Source organism: Mobula birostris, chromosome 13 (genome assembly GCF_030028105.1).
Source record: "Mobula birostris isolate sMobBir1 chromosome 13, sMobBir1.hap1, whole genome shotgun sequence".
NCBI classification, from domain to species: domain Eukaryota; kingdom Metazoa; phylum Chordata; class Chondrichthyes; order Myliobatiformes; family Myliobatidae; genus Mobula; species Mobula birostris.
Genome location: NC_092382.1, coordinates 107458116 through 107472417, shown reverse-complemented (window position 1 = coordinate 107472417; position 14302 = coordinate 107458116).

Here is a 14302-nt window from a genome sequence, read left to right as displayed (position 1 = left end):
CATCTATCCAGATAATTATATATACCATCCCTAAGAATATTTACCATCAATTTACCCACCACTGACGTCAAACTCACAGGCCGATAATTTCAAGGCTTACTCTGAGCACCCTGCTTAAAAAATGAAACAACATGAGCAATACGCCAATTCTCCGGCACCATCCACGTTTTTAATGAAATTCGAAATATTTTTGTCAGAGCCCCTGCTATTTCCACACTAACATTCCTCAAAGTCCTAGGGTATATCCTGTCAGGACCCGGAGACTTATTCACTTTTATATTCCTTAGAAGCTCCTGTAGTTCCTGTTCTTTAATCATCATAGTTTCCGTAACATCCCTACCTTTTTCCCTGATCTTACCCAATTCAATATTATTCTCCTTTGTGAATACCGAACAAACTAAATTGTTCAGAATCTACCCCCAACTCTTTTGGCTCCACACATAGCTGTCCACTCTGATTTTCTACGGGACTGATTTTATCTTTCACTATCCTTTTGCTATTAACATAACGGTAGAAACCCTTTGGATTTATTTTCACCTTACTTGCCAAAGCAACCTCATATCATCTTCTAGCTCTTCTCATTTCTGTCTTACGATTCTTTATACATTCTTTATATTTCTGGAGCACCTCATTTACTCCATTCTGCCTATATTTATTGCAGATATCTCTCATTGTCCGAACCAAGTTTCAAATATCCCTTGAAAACCATGGCTCTCTTATACTTTTAACCCTTCCTTTCAACCTAACAGGGACATAAAGATTCCGTACTCTCAAAATTTCACCTTTAAATGACATCCATTTATTTATTCCATTCTTTCCATAAAACAAATTGTCCCAATAGACTCCTTCTGAATCCTTTCGGATCTCCTCAAAGTTAGCCTTTCTCCAAGCATAAATCTCAACCCTGGGTCCAGTCCTGTCCTTATCCATAATTATATTGAAACTGATAGCGTTGTGATCACTGTACCCGAAGTGCTCCCAATACATACTTTCGTCACCTGCCCTATCTCATTCCCTAACAGGAGATCCAACACTGCCCCTTCTCTAGTTGGTACCTCTATATATTGCTGAAGAAAATTATCTTGCACACATTTTACGAACTCCAAACCATCCAGCCCTTTTACAGAATGGACTTCCCTGTCTATGTGTGGAATATTAAAATCTCTCACAATCACAAGCCTGTGCTTGCTACATTATCTGCCATCTCCTTACAAATTTGCTCCTCCAATTCTCGCTCCCCATTAGTTGGTCTATCATACACCCCTATAAGCGTCAAAGCACTTTTCCATTTCTTCAATTCCACCCAAATAGCCTCCCTAGACGAGTCCTCCAATCTGTCCCGCCAAAGCACCGCTGTTATATTTTCTCTCACAAGCAATGCAACACCTCCCCCTCTTGCCCCTCCGATTCTATCACACTTGAAGCAATGAAATCCAGGAATAGTTAGTTGCCAATCACACCCCTCCTGCAACCATGTTTCACTAATAGCTACAACATCATATTTTCAGGTATCAACCCATGCTCTGAGCTCATCTACCTTCCTTACAATGCTCCTATCATTAAAATAGATGCATTTAAGAAAGTCTCCACCTCTTACTCTCTGTTTATTCCTAATGGAGCAAACACCTTTGTTATCTTTTTCTTCCTTCTTTCCTACAGCTTCGCTCTGTGTGCTGTCATTCTCTGTCCCCTGTCTATCCACCCTCAGGCACTGTCTACTAGCTTTCTCCATGTGTGAACTAATCTGCTCTCTCATAGTCTATATAATTTGATTTCTACCCACCATCCATTCCAGTTTATAGTCTCATCAGTTGCCTTTCGCAAATCTCCCCGCCTGGATATTCCCCCCCCCACCAGGATTCAAGTGCAACCCGTCCTTTTTGTACAGGTCACGCCTGCACCAAAATAGGTCCCAATGATCCACAAACTTGAATCCCTGCCGCCTGTTCCAATCTCTCAGCCCCGCATTTATCTTCCACCTCATTTCATTCCTACTCTCACTGTCACGTGGCACAGGAAGTAATCCCGAGATTCCTACCTTTGCGTTCCTTCTCTCAACTCCCTTCCTAACTCCCTTTATTCTCCTTTCAGGACCTCTTTCCTTTTCCTAACTATGTCATTGGTACCTATAAATGTACCAGGCCATCCGTGTGGATCCTTGTCAAAGGCCTAACTGAAGTCCATATAGACAACATCTTCCCATTTCCCATCCTCACCTTTCCAAGTAATCTTCTCAAAAATTTCGATAAGATTTGTCAAACATGTCAAATCACGGAATCATTTTCGTGTACCTCGTTTCAACCCTTCCCAATGCAAGCACATCTGGCCAGAGTAAATGAGGGACCCAGAACCGCTCACAGTACTCCAAGTGAAGCCTAACCAGAGCTTTCTAAAGTGTCAACGCTACATTCTTGCTTTCATATTCTAATCCTCCTGACAAGAATGCTGACATTGTATTTACCCTCCTCAAAACCGACGCCACCTGTAAATTAAACTTTAGGTCATCCTGCGTGAGGTTTCCCAATTCCCTTTGCGCCTCAGATGTTTGAATTTCCTCTCCATTTATATATTACCCTACGCCTTTATTTCCTGTACCAAAGTACACGACCATACACATCCCGACACTGTGAAAGACCCGCCGCTTCTTTGCCCATTCGCTCAATCTCCCAGAACCCTTCTGTAGCCTCGCTGTTTCCCCAACCCGACCTGTAGATCGGTGACGTCACTGCCGATCTGCAGTGACTGAGGTTTCCGATGAGGATGTCCATCATCCAGTGACAGAGGGAGGTACACAGGCCCAACACCTGGAGCTTGAGGAGTAGAAATGAGGGGATGATTCTGCTGAACGCCGAGCTTTTGTCAGTCAACAGCAGCCTGACATTGGCGTTGTATTGCCCAGATGGTGCAGGGCCAGGGTAGAGGAAATGAGATTGCATTAGCTGCAGTCCTTTTGTGATGTTCGGAAAATTGCAGCTGCTCCACGACCTTGCTGCAGAAGGACTTGACTGCGGGTATGACCAGCCTCTCAAACCACTTAATCACAGTAGCTGTGAGGGTCACTGGGCATTTGTTGTTGAGGCAGCTCACCGTACTCTTCTCAGGCACTGGTGAGATTTTCACCCTTTTGAAACAGGTGGGGAATTCCGACTGCAACAGAGAGGGGTTGAAGATGTCCTCGGACACTCCACCTGCCGCTGCAGCTGTCCCCACTTACGTCACTGTATCCCTCACCTGCAGCACTCTCCGTCTCCTTCAACCGCTTCAACATATACCGCTTTCCCCTTCTCCGTCACCCCCTCCCTCCCCGATACCCATCCCCCGCCTCCCACCTCAGCCATACAGCCACATCGTCTCCGTCATTCCCCCTCGCTCCACATGGAATTGTGAGAAGAGTTGATGTCTGGTGTTACAACTCCTCCCTACAATCGGATATTGATCTCTCGGTTCTGAGCAGCTGCTGACTGGTGAGCGGCTCAGTGGACAGAGACTGAGATCCGTTCTGTTTCTTAACACATAGTGTGTCATGGGACAGTGTGGAGGAAGTTTCAGTCTGTGTCTGACCTCTGGAGAGTGTGATGGGATGGTGCAGAGGGAACTGCACTCTATGTCTCAAGCAGGGTGCGTGTAATGGGATACCGAGGAAGGAGCGTCACTTTGTGTCTGACTCAGGGACTGTGTGTGATGGGACAGTGTGGAGGGATATTCACTCTGTGTTTGACCCCGGGAGTGTGTGATGGGACGATGAGGAGGGAGATTCACTCTGTGTCTGACCCCGGGAGTGTGTGATGGGACGGTGAGGAGGAAGATTCACTCTGTGTCTGAGCCCGGGATTGAGTGATGGGACGGTGTGGAGGGAGATTCACCCTGTGTCTGACCACGGGAGTGTGTGATGGGACGGTGTGGATGGAGATTCACTGTGTGTCTGACCCTGGGAGTGTGTGATGGGACGGTGTGGAGGGAGATTCACTATATGTCTGTCCCTGAGAGTGAGTCATGGGCCGTTGTGGAGAGTGCTTCAATCTCTGTATGACCTAGGGAGTGTGTTATGGGACTGTGGGAGGGAGCTTCACTCTGTGTCTGACTCCGGGAGTGTGTGATGGGACGGTGTGGAGGGAGATTCACTCTGTGTTTGACCCCGGGAGTGTGTGATTAGACGGTGTGGAGGGAGATTCTCTCTGTGTCTGACCGCGGGGGTGTGTGATGGAACGGTGTGGAGGGAGATTCACTCTGTGTCTGACCCCGGGAGTGTGTGATCGGACGGTGTGGAGGGAGATCGACTCTGTGTCTGACCCCGGGAGAGTGTGACGGGGCGGTGTGGAGGGAGATTCAGTCAGCGTCTGACCCTGGGAGTGTGCGATGGGACGGTGAGGAGGGAGAATCACTGTGTGTCTGACCCCGAGAGTGTGTGATTGGACGGTGTGAAGGGAGATTCACTCTGTGTTTGACCCCAGGCGTCTGTGATGGGAAGGTGTGGAGGGTGATTCACTCTGTGTCTGACCTCGGGAGTGTGTGATGGGACGCTGTGGAGGGAGATTCACTCTGTGTCTGACCCCGGGTGTGTGTGATGGGACGGTGTGGAGGGAGATTCGTTCTGTGTCTGACCACGGGATTGTGTGATGGGACGGTGTGGAGGGAGATTCACTGTGTGTCTGACCTTGGGAGTGTGTGATTGGACGCTGTGGAGGGAATTTCACACTGTGTCTAATCCTGAGAGTGTGTGATGGGACGGTGTGGAGGGAGATTCACTCTGTGTCTGACCCCGGGAGTGTGTGATGGGACGGTGCGGAGGCAGATTCACTTTGTGTCTGACCCCAGGAGTGTGTGATGGGACAGTGTGGAGGGAGATTCACTCTGTGTCTGACCCCGGGAGTGTGTGATGGGACGGTGCGGACGGAGATTCACTTTGTGTCTGACCCCGGGAGTGTGTGATGGGACGGTGTGGAGGGAGATTCACTTTGTATCTGACCCCGGGAGTGTGTGATGGGCCGGTGAGGAAGGAGATTCACTGTGTCTTTGACACTGGGAGTGTGTGATGAAACGGTGTGGAGGGAGATTATCTCTGTGTCTTACCCCGGGAGTGTGTGATTAGACGGTGTGGAGGGAGATTCACTGTGTTTCGGACCTTGGGAGTGTGTGATGGGACGGTGTGGAGGGAGATTCACTCTGTGTCTGACCCCGGGGGTGTTTAATGGGACGGTGAGGTGGGAGATTCAGCCTGTGTCTGACCCCGGGAGTGTGCGATGGATCCGAGTGGAGGGAGATTCACTCTGTATTTGATCCCGAGAGTGAGTGATTGGACGGTGTGGAGGGAGATTCATTCTGTGTCTGAACTCGGGTGTGTGTGATGGGGCGGTGTGGAGGGAGATTCACTCTGTGTCTGACCCCGGCAGTGTGTGATGGGACGGGGAGGCGGGAGATTCACAGTGTGTCTGACCCCGGCAGTGTGTGATAGGTTGGTGAGGAGGGAGATTCACTCTGTGTCTGACCCCGGGAGTATGTGATGGGACGGTGTGGAGGGAGATTTACTCTGTGTCTGTCCCCGGGAGAGTGTGTTGGCAAGGTGTGGAGGGAGTTTCACTCTGTGTCTGACCCCGGGAGTGTGTGATGGTACGGTAAGGCGAGAGATTCACTCTGTGACTGTGACTGACGTCAGGAGTGTGTGATCGGACGGTTGGAAGGAGCTGCTCTTTGTTTCAATGTTTCTGACTCCGTGGGTGTTTGGTGTGTGTGTGTTTGTGTGTGTGTGTGTGCGTGTGTGTGTGTGTGTGTGTGTTCCTTTCTCTGTCTCTCACTCCCTTTATCCACTCACCTTAATTTGTTAATCTCTCCTTTTCCTTCTCTCCGCTCTCTCTCTCTCTCTCTCTCTCACACACACACATACACAGACACAGACACACACACACACACACACACACACACACACACACACACACACACACACACACAAACACGCACACAGGCACACTCACACACACACACAGCCTCTCCAGCACTTCGCCAAACTCACTACCACTCCCATTTCCAAAGCCCCCACTTCTCCTTTCCCCACCGCCCTTACTTACAGCGGAGCATGTAACCGATCCCGGCAGTCCAGCGGACGGGTCCTTTACTGGAAACGTCCCAGTCATATTTCCGTGAGGTGAAATCTCAGGGTGAGCAGGACAGAGTGGGACGAGAAGAGTGTGGGGTCGAGAGGGTGCGGAGACAGAAAGTGAAGGCTCATTGAGGGTGGGGGTGAGATAGAAACGGTTAGGGAGGGTGAGAGAGAGAGGGCTGCGAATTTGAAGCGTGTGAGTGACATTCATAGGAGATAGTGATCTGATAAAGGCCCCGTTCGTGTAGCCGCACGCTTTCCACGCTTCTCTGAAAAGCTGATAACCCGCAACTTGTTTTCGAATTGGAGACGAGAGTGAAGACGCAGATACCGATCAGCGTGCGTTGGTTTCCTGTAAACCTCAACAGCTGCATGTCCAGTTTCTTTGATAAGCATTACATTGACCGAAAAAGGGCAGTTTGTTTTTCGCAAATTCTTCTGTTGTAAATTCGGTGTAGATTTGAGAGAGGGACTCAAAGGAGTTGTTTATTTCACTCCGAGGGACTGGGCTCGCTTACTTCGGTGGGTGTTGGCTGTTTACCCTGGGGCTGTGGTTTCTCGCGCACAGAGGGTCTGAATCCCCGGCGATGAGCAGAGCAGTGGCGGGGGTGGGGGGGATGTGTCCGACGATCAAACCCGGAACCAACCGCGGGTAGGGGCTGGGGGAGGTTGGGTGGAGGGGATACAATTCTCCCAGACTCTGCATAAGTGACACATATCCGTCCGTCTTTCACTCCTTCTCCACTCATTCATTCCCTCACTAATCCCCTTCTTCCACTACATTCTCCCTCCAATCTCTGTATCTCCCTCCAACGTCCCTGCCCTGCATCCCTTCTCCCTCTCTGTAGCACTCTCTCTCCTTCCTCTCATACTCTTCGCCCCATCTATGTCCCTCTCTCTCTCTCTCTCTTTCTCTTACCCCATCAGCTCGCTCTCGGCTTTCCCCCTCTCACCACTAATTCCCTTTCAAAAATCTCCCGCTGTTTTCCAACTCTCTATAAGCATTCTCCTACATGTGACCCTGCTCCCTTTCTCCCTGCTCCCCCTTTCTGTCCCCAGTCACCCATTTCTCCCTCTCCGACCTCCTCCAATCTTCCTTCATTCTCCACTACACCTCTTTCTCCCCTCTCTCACAACTCCTCCCCCCACGTCTCTCACCTCTCGACAACATACATTCTCAAACCCTCAGTCTTCGTCCAGCCCTGCACTTGCTTCCCCTGTTCTCGGCCTCTCTCTTTATCAGCCCTTCATCTGGTGTTTGCTGGCTGGTGTCGGACAGACCCCGTGTCAACGCCGGCTTCCTCTGACAACGGTTGTTTCCCTTTTCTGAGCTCAGAACGCAGAGAATCCTCGACAGGATGGACGACAGCAAGACTTACTTGACTGTAACTTTCACGAAAATGGACTCATGGAATGCTTCCTGACGTGAGTGGTGCAGAGAGACAGAGGGAGGGAGTTTCACTCTGTGTCTGACCCCGGGGGTGTGTGATGGGACGGTGTTGATGTAGCTTTACTTTGTGTCTGACCCCGGGGATGTGTGATGGGACGGTGTGCAGGGAGACTCACTTTGTGTCTGACCCCCGGAGTGTGTGATGGGACGGTGTGGAAGGAGATTCACTCTGTGTCTGACCCCGGGGGTGTGTGATGAGACGGTGTTGATGTAGCTTTACTCTGTGCCTGACCCCGGGGGTGTGTGATGGGACGGTGTGGAGGGAGATTCAGTCTGTGTCTGACCCCGGGGGTGTGTGATGGGACGGTGTTGATGTAGATTTACTTTGTGTCTGACCCCGGGGGTGTGTGATGGGACGGTGTTGATGTAGCTTTACTCTGTGTCTGACCCCTTGACTGTACAAATGGTCGGTGCGGAGGGAACGTTACTCTCTGCCTGACCCCTGGAGTGTGCGAATGGACGGTGCGGAGGGAGCTTCACCCTATGTCTGATCTCGGGTGTGAGTGTCGGGACGGTATGGAGGGGAGCTTCACTATGTGTCTGTCCCTGGAGTGTGTAATGGGATGCTGTGGAGGGAGAGTCACCTTGTGTTTGACCTCGGGTGTGAGGGACAAGATGCTGTGGAGGAAGCTTCACTCCATGTCTGGGCCCGGGAGTATGTGATGGGACGGTGTGGAGGGAGCTTCACTCTGTGTCTGACCGACGAGTCTGTCAGTAGACGGTGTGGAAGGATTTTTACTCTGTATCTGACCACGAGAATTTGTGATATGATCGTGTGCAGGGAGCTTCAATCTGTGACTGTCCCCGGGAGTGTATAATGAGACGGTGTGGATGGAGCTTCCTTCTGTCTCTGACCACGGGAGTGTGTCATGGGACAGTCTGGACGGAGCTTAGCAATGTTTCTGACCCGGGAGTGTGTGATGGGACGTTGTGGAGGTCGTATTATTCTGTGTCTGACTAGGGGAGAGTGTGTTGGGATGGTGTTTAACCCCGCGTCTGTGCGATTAGTAGATGTGGAGGGAGCTTCACTCTGTGTCTGACCCCGAGAGTGCGTCATGGGACGTTTTGGAGGGAGATTCACTCTGTGCCTGACAAAGGGTGTGTGATATGGGTCTGTGTGGAGAGAGCTGCACTTTATGTCTGACCACGAGTATGTGTCATGAAACTGTGTGGAGATGAGTTCATTCTGAGTCCGAATCCGGGACGGCGTGGAGGGAACTGCACTCTGTGTCTGACCCCGTGTGCTTGTGTTTCGATGCTGTGAAGGGAGCTTCAGTCTGTGTCAGACCCCGGGAGTGTGTGATGCAACGGTGCGGAGGGAGCATCACTCTGTGTCTGACAACGGGAGTGTGTGATGGGACGGTGTGGAGAGAGCTTCGCCCTGTGTCAGACCCCGGGAGTGTGTGACGGGACGGTGTGGAGGGAGATTCACTCTGTGTCTGATAACGGGAGTGTGTGATGGGACGGTGCGGAGGGAGCATCACTCTGTGTCTGACAACGGGAGTGTGTGATGGGAGGGTGTGGAGGGAGATTCACTCTGTGTCTGACAACGGGAGTGTGTGATGGGACAGTGTGGGGGGAGATTCACTCTGTGTCTGATAACGGGAGTGTGTGATGGAACGGTGTGGGGGAGATTCACTCTGTGTCAGACCCCGGTAGTGTGTGATGGGACGGTGCGGAGGGAGATTCACTCTGTGTCTGACCCCGGCAGTGTGTGATGGGACGGTGTGTAGGGAGATTCACTCTGTGTCTGACCCAGGGAGTGTGTGATGCAACGGTGCGGAGGGAGCATCACTCTGTGTCTGACAACGGCAGTGTGTGATGGGACGGTGTGGAGAGAGCTTCACTCTGTGTCTGACCCCGGGAGTGTGGGATGGAACGGTGTGGGGGAGCTTCACTCTGTGTCTGACCCCTGGAGAGTGTAATTGGACGATATGGAGGGTCTTTATTCTGTGTCTGACCGAAGAGTCTGTGAGTGGACGGTGTGGAAGGATCTTGACTCTGTGTCTGACCACGGGAGTTTGTGATGAGACGGCCTGGATGGAGCATCCTTCTGTCTCTCACCACGGGAGTGTGTCATGGGACGGTGTGGACGGAGCTTAATACTGTTTCTGACCCGGGAGTGTGTCATGGGACGGTGTGGATGTCGTTTTATTCTCTACCTGACTAGGGGAGAGTGTGATGGGATGGTGCGGAGTAAACGTCACTCCGTGTTTAACCCCGCGAGTGGGCGATTGGTTGGTGTGGAGGGAGTTTCACTCTGTATCTGATCCTGGCAGTGTGAGATGGGACGGTGTGAAGCGAGATTCGATCTGTGTGTGACGGCGGGAGTGTGTAATGAGACCGTGAGGAGGGAGTGTCACCCTCTGTCTGATCCCGGGAGTGTGTGATGGTACGGGGTGAAAAGGAGCTTCACTCTGTGTCTGACCCCAGAAGTGTGTGATGGGAAGGTGCTGAGGGAGTTTCACTCTGTGTCTTTTCCCGGGAGTCTGTGATGGGACAGTGCGGAGGGAGCTTCACTCTGTGTCTGATCCCGGGGGTTTGTGTTTCGATTCTGTGAAGGGAGCTTCAGTCTGTGTCAGACCCCGGGAGAGTGTGCTGGGTCGGTGTGGAGGAAGATTCACTCTCTGTCTGATCCCAGGAGTGTGTGATGGGACAGTATGGAGGGAGATTCATTCTGTATCTGACCCCCGGAGTGTGTGATGGGACGGTGCGGAGGGAGATTCACTCTGTGTCTGACCCCGAGAGTGTGTGATGGGACGGTGCGGAGGGAGATTCACTCTGTGTCTGACCCCGAGAGTGTGTGATGGGACGGTATGGAGGGAGATTCACTCTGTGTCTGATCCCAGGAGTGTGTGATGGGACAGTATGGAGGGAGATTCATTCTGTGTCTGACCCCGGGAGTGTGTGATGGGACGATTGGAAGGAGCTGTTCTCTATTTCAATGTTTCTGACTCCATGGGTGTTTGTTGTGTGTGTGTGTGTGTGTGTGTGTGTGTGTGTGTGTGTGTGTGTGCTCCTTTCTCTGTCTCTCCCTCCCTTTATCCACTCACCTTAATCTGTTAATCTCTCACTTTCTCTCTCTCCCCTCTCTCTCTCTCTCTCTTACACACACATACACACACACACACACACACACACACACACACACACACACACGCACACAGCCGCTCCAGCGCATCGCCAACCTCACTACCACCCCCATTTCCAAAGCCCCCCTCTCATTCTCCTTTCGCCTCCGCCCTTACTTACTGCGAAGAATGTAACCGACCCCCGCAGTGCAGCGGGCGGCGCATTTCCTGGAGGTTTCCCAGTCACATTTCCGTGAGGTGAAAGCTCAGTGTGAGCGGGACAGAGTGGGACGAGAAGAGAGTGAGGATGAGAGGAAGCGGAGACAGACTGTGAAGGCTCATTGAGGGTGGGGTGAGATGGAAAGGCTGAGGGAGGGTGAGAGAGAGAGAGAGAGAGTTGCGAATTTGAAGCGTGTGAGATACATTCATAGGAGATCGTGGTCTGATAAAGGCCCCGTTCGTGTAGCCGCACGCTTTCCACACTTCTCTGAAAAGCTGCTAACCCCCAACTTGTTTTCGAATTGGAGACGAGAGTGAAGACGCAGATACAGATCAGCGTGCGTTGGTTTCCTGTAAACCTCAACAGCTGCATGTCCAGTTTCTTTGATAAGCACTACATTGACCGAAAAAGGGCAGTTTGTTTTTTCGCAACTTCTTCTGTTGTAAATTTGGTGTAGATTTGAGAGAGAGACTCAAAGGAGTTGTTTATTTCACTCGGAGGGACTGGGCTCGCTTACTTCGGTGGGTGTTGGCTGTTTACCCTGGGGCTGTGGTTTCTCGCGCACAGAGGGTCTGAATCCCCGGCGATGAGCAGAAGAGTGGCGGGGGTGGGGGTGGGGGTGGGGGCTGGTGTCTGACGATCAAACCCGGAACCAACCGCGGGTGAGGGCCGGGGGAGGTTGGGTGGAGGGGATACAATTCTCCCGGACAATAGAGACTCTGCATGAGTGACACATATCCCTCCGTCTTTCACTCCTTCTTCAGTCAGTGCATCCTTCACTAATCCCCTTCTTCCACTACATTCTCCCTCCAATCTCTTTCTATCTCCCACCAACGTCCCTGCCCTGCATCCCTTCTTCCTCTCTGTAGCACTCTCTCTCCTTCCTCTCATACTCTTCGGCCCATCTATGTCCCTCTCTCTCTCTCTCTTTCTTTACCCCATCAGCTCGCCCTCGGCTTTCCCCCTCTCACCACTAATTCCCTTTCAAAAATCTCCCGCTGTTTTCCAACTCTCTATACGCATTCTCCTACATGTGACCCTGCCCCCTTTCTCCCGGCTCCCCCTTTCCGTCCCCAGTCACCCATTTCTCCCTCTTCGACCTCATCCAACCTTGCCTCATTCTCCACTACCCCTCTTTCTCCACTCTCTCACAACTCCTCCCCCCGGCTCTCTCACCTCTCGGGAACATACATTCTCAAACCCTCAGTTTTCGTACAGCCCTGCACCTCCTCCCCCTGCCTTCGGCCTCTCTCTTTATCAGCCCTTTCTCTGGTGTTTGCTGGTGTCGGTCTGACCCCGTGTCAACACGGCTTCCTCTGACAACGGTTGTTTTCCCTCTCTGAGCTCAGAACGCACAGAATACTCGATAGAATGGACCACAGCAAGACTTAACTGACTGTAACGTTCACAAAAATGGACTCACGGTCTCCTTCCCGACGTGAGTGGTGCAGAGAGACAGAGGGAGTGAGTTTCACTCTGTGTCTGACCCCGGGGGTGTGTGATGGGACGGTGTTGATGTAGCTTTACTTTGTGTCTGACCCCTTGAGTGTACAAATGGACGGTGCAGAGGGAACGTTACTCTCTGCCTGACCACTGGAGTGTGCGAATGGACGGTGCTGACGGAGCTTCACCCTGTGTCTGATCTCGGGTGTGAGTGTTGGGACGGTATGGAGGGGAGCTTCACGATGTGTCTGTTCCTGGAGTGTGCAATGGGACGGTATGGATGGAGATTCACCTTGTGTTTGACCTCGGGTGTCAGTGACAAGATGGTGTGGAGGGAGCTTCTCTCTGTGTCTGACCCCGGGAGTGTGTGATGGGACGGTGTACAGAGAGAGTCACTCTGTGTCTGACCCCGGGAGTGTGTGATGGGACGGTGCGGAGGGAGATTCACTCAGTGTCTGATCCCGGAAGTGTGTGATGGGACGGTGTGGAGGGAGATTCACTCTGTGTCTGAACCCGGGAGTGTGTGATGGGACGGTGTGGAGGGAGCTTCTCTCTGTGCTGACCCCGGGAGTGTCTGATGGGACGGTGTGGAGGGAGATTCACTCTGTGTCTGACCCCGGGAGTGTGTGATGGGACGGTGTGGAGGGAGCTAAACTCTGTGACTGATCCTGCGAGTTTGTCATGGGACGATTTGGAGGGAGATTCACTCTGTGCCTGACAAAGGGTGTGTGATAGGGGGCTGTGTGGAGACAGCTGCACTTTACGTCTGACCAAGAGTATGTGTCATGAGACTGTGTGGAAATAGCTCATTCTGAGTCCGACTCCGGATGGCGTGGAGGGAACTTCACTCAGTGTCTGACCACGTGTGTTTGTGTTTCGATGCTGTGAAGGGAGCTTCAGTCTGTGTCAGACCCCGGGAGTGTGTGATGCAACGGTGCGGAGTGGGAAACACTCTGTGTCTGACCCCGGGAGTGTGTAATGGCACGGCATGAAGGAAGCTTCACTCTGGATCTGACCGAAGAGTCTGTGAGTAGACGGTGTGGAAGGATCTTGACTCTGTGTATGACCACAGGAGTTGGTGATATGATCGTGTGCAGGGAGCATCAATCTGTGACTGTCCCCGGGAGTGTGTGATGAGATGGTGTGGATGGAGCATCCTTCTGTCTCTCACCCCGGGAGTGTGTCATGGGACGGTGTGGACGGAGCTGAATACAGTGTCTGACCCAGGAGTGTGTGATGGGGCGGCGTGGAGGGCGTTTTATTCTGTGTCTGACCCCGGGAGAGTGTGATGTGATGGGATGGAGTAAGCGTCACTCCGTATTTAACCCCGCGAGAGGGCGATTGGTCGGTATGGAGGGAGCTTCAGGCTGTATCTGATCCCGGCAGTGTGAGATGCGACGGTGTGGAGCGATATTCGCTCTGTGTGTGACCACGGGAGTGTGTGATGGGACCGTGAGGAGGAAGCGTCATCCTCTGTCTGATCCCGGGAGTGTGTGATGGTACAGGGTGAAAGGAGCTTCACTCTGTCTCTGACCCTGGGAGTGTGTGATGGGACGGGATGAAAGGAGCTTCACTGTGTGTCTGACCCCAGGAGTGTGTGATGGGTCGGTGTGGAGAGAGCTTCACGCTATGTCTGACCCCAGGAGTGTGTGATGGGGCGGTGTGGAGGGAGATTCACTCTCTGTCTGATCCCGGGAGTGTGGGATGGTACGGGGTGAAAGGAGATTCACTCTGTGTCTGACCCTGGGAGTGTGTGATGGGTCGGGATGAAAGGAGCTTCACTCTGTGTCTGACCCTGGGAGTGTGTGATGGGTCGGTGTGGAGAGAGCTTCACGCTATGTCTGACCCCAGAAGTGTGTGATGGGACGGTGTGGAGGGAGCTTCACTCTGTGTCTGATCCCGGGAGTGTGTGATGGGATGGTGCGGAGGGAGCTTCACTCTTTGTCTGATCCAGGGAGTGTGTGATTTAAGTTGGAAGGGGCTGTTCTGCTGTTCTCTGTTTCTGACTCCGGGAATGCTTGAAT